The 3,218-nt window shown below is 39.6% G+C and overlaps 1 pseudogene; it reads right to left on the bottom strand.

Moving 5' to 3' along the window:
* Positions 1 to 962: 962 nt before the first annotated feature.
* On the bottom strand, positions 963 to 2,460 carry LOC137236286 (nucleosome-remodeling factor subunit NURF301-like; annotated as a pseudogene).
* Between the last annotated feature and the right edge of the window lie 758 nt (positions 2,461 to 3,218).

Here is a 3,218-nt window from a genome sequence, read left to right on the forward strand (position 1 = left end):
TTTCAGGTACTCTTTTTATTTCATTTCAGGTACACCGCTACAAATTAATGAAAAGTTGGATACAAATACCAACACGTTGCGAATGGGAAGTCATGCAACGTAATATGAGCGGTCCAGCGGCGTTAACGAAACCATACAGCTAATTAGAGCAAGTCTTCCCCCTACCTCCAAATAATGATTGGTGTAAACCAATCGATGGTTTCACCCATATATTTAGTCTACTGGTTGCTATGACAAGTATCCAGCTGTAATTAGGCTCCCTGAAAGTGTGCAAATCATTTTCAATGGAGAATCGCACAAAGGTGGATGTTGCATATACGAAAACGTGGGCCGATGTTGCATTTACCAAGGGGGGTGGCGTCACGCCGGGTCAGTACGAAATAACAGAACCAACAACAAATGTTTCGGGATGTAATATTACCATAAAATTACTTGAAGGAGGCAAAGGTATTACGGGCATTCGAAAAACGGGCTACACTCAATACGTGGAGTATTTACAAGTAGACAGAATGGGGCTGTGGAAGAGGCAGATCACGTGATTCAGCACATGCAAAGCAAGAACAAACAAGTAGAATAAGTACCGACCCAAGCCGCAGTAATATCATGCTAAGCGGTGCTGATAATGCTGATATAAAAAAGAGACCATATTGGAACGTTTAAATAAACGTAACAAAGAACGTCAAAACCGGGCTATATGTTAAACTACAGCAACGTAATAAAGAGAATGTACAATTGGGGGGCGCCGATTATTTTGAATTTACATTCGCTGAACGGGTGCGTGCAATAGAGGAACAGTTGCAGGCAATAATTGAAGGTGCAGATGCTGCTGCTACAAAACTATCAGCTCCTATCGCCAACACTAATAACCCTGATTCGACATGCCTCTTCGCTGATATATAACCAATACCAAGCAAACAATATTCTGTTGGACGACGTGCTTCTGATACAGTTTTGCGCAGGTTCTATTTCATGAAACGCCAGTTTGGTATCATAAACGCTGTTGGTATGCTATCTTCAAAATTAATAACGTTTGACGCACTGTTTGTATAATGCTATCCAAACTACCCATTGTTGTACCAATCCACTTAAATTCTGATGCGGTAGTCACTGAAAATTTGTGTGATAAATGTCGACGTTTATCGCGCTGTTCGTTGCGTTGTGGCTTATTCAACGCAATTGGATTTGATGGATATTGATTTATGTAATTTTCAAAACCATGTTCTATAACCAATTTAAGATGTGAAAATTCCTTTGTGTTCCGACTTGTTTTTAGGCGTGTCATTTTGTTGTCTCCACCGCCGCCGCTGATGGCATTTGCACTTATATCAACATCTTCATCATTCGTGCCACGCCTTAATGCCCACGTTTGCTTCTTTTCTTCGTCCATATATGACAGTCTTTGATATTTGTTATGCTCTTCTGTTATGGATTCTGTTAATGTCATCTGTCGTACAATCTCATCTTTCCGCTCAGTAATTTGATTATAGAGTGCAGCTTCTAAGTCATCCTTATCGAGTATGCCCAATAGTAGTTCTCGTTTTGATTCTGTACTATAATCCCAAATTTTGTCATCATATGCAGGTTGGCCTTTAACGAATGTTCTACGTGCTATGAACCAAAGTTTACGTCCATGTTCATGTATCATTCCTTATGGGTACGCCTTGTTCCTCTTGTGGCAATACACAATCCACAACACCACTAACTTTATGCGATTTACATGAATTACACTGCCAATCGTCAGTTGGTATATCATGCAATGGTGGATCGACACATTCGAGATGGTAAACAGCAGGGCATGTTGCGCCGCATAATAGATCGCCTAATCTAGACATCTACGACGATGATCATCGTAATGAATTGGACCCTCTTGTAACATTACGTCTCGTATAGCATTGCTTGTAAAATTGATTGGTTAAAGATTGTAAATATAGTACGATCGTTAACACACGTAAATGGATAATCGCCAGCAGCACATAAAATATTATATACTTCGCGACTAAAAATTATATCGCTCTCTACATAGCTACGTAATACCTCCGGCCATGTGATGCCATTAATTAGATAGGAAACTTATATTCACCGTATCTTTTGGATCGAGTGGTCCAAAGGTGAGTTCCCTGAAGGAACAAAGTGAGTTCCCTGAAGATTTTCTTCACGTAAAAATGCCTTCACTAACATAAAATGTACGTCTGCAATTGGTGCACTTTGTTCGTCACTTGTCAATGCAGCGCAAAAATCCTCAAAACGAAATGGTGATAAGCGTATTAAATGACGAAAACGTCGTAATACTGCATATACGCTCAATGCCTTGATTATTAAGTCATGTTTCATTAATAAATCGGCAGAAGATTCCGGCAATACCAATGGCTCATATTCACGATCTGGTAGCCAAATGGGGTCTAGACTTGGTGGCCGCGCTTCGAAATTGGAGTCGAATCTACTGCGCTCGGAGGACGACATATGAGTATCTACCAGTGCTATCAGAATACAAGCACCCCGATGTGGTCGGAATTACTTTACTCAAGGACTAGTGCTGAGGTAAGTAGGTAGTAATGATAGCTAAAATCACCTTAATTTCAAAAGCAGTTAATTTAACAGGTGGAACAACGTTGACAAAACAACTACCTCAAATGCTACTACAGCCAAACCACAGGAACGTGCAGAACCTGCGCACCACATGACGGAGATTGATACGCCAAACGGATTTAAAGGTATGATGGTAAACTATATTACGTTAAGGTAATAAAATATTAGCAGCCCAATTCCCTTCTCCCCTTCCTCGTATTCTAAATAGAAATTCCTTGTGAGTTTTCTTTCACGTCTCCCTTTCCTCCTATTCTGAACAATGTTCGAAAAGGAGGAAACCAGTTATGGGAGAAGAGTAGGTATTATGACTGTGAGGGAGAGGGATATTTCCTTGCCATCATAGGAGTTTTTCCACTAGTTAAAGGGAATGCATCAAAATAGTTAAAGGAAATTGGTTCTTTTAAGAAAGAACACTTAATTGTACAAATGTGTGCTAAAATATGTATTTGCATTGTACCACAATGTTCTCACTGTTAATACAACCGCATCAACAACCACAATATTCTTTATTTTAAGTCGAAAAGTATCATAAGCAACGGAAGAGCTCTTTGTATACTTGATGTAGCCATTTAGAAATTGCGCAAGGATTTTAAGAAGGCTTAATTAAATTTTTGTATATGGCGAAGGGCGAA

Source organism: Eurosta solidaginis, unplaced genomic scaffold (assembly GCF_040869045.1).
Source record: "Eurosta solidaginis isolate ZX-2024a unplaced genomic scaffold, ASM4086904v1 ctg00001678.1, whole genome shotgun sequence".
NCBI classification, from domain to species: domain Eukaryota; kingdom Metazoa; phylum Arthropoda; class Insecta; order Diptera; family Tephritidae; genus Eurosta; species Eurosta solidaginis.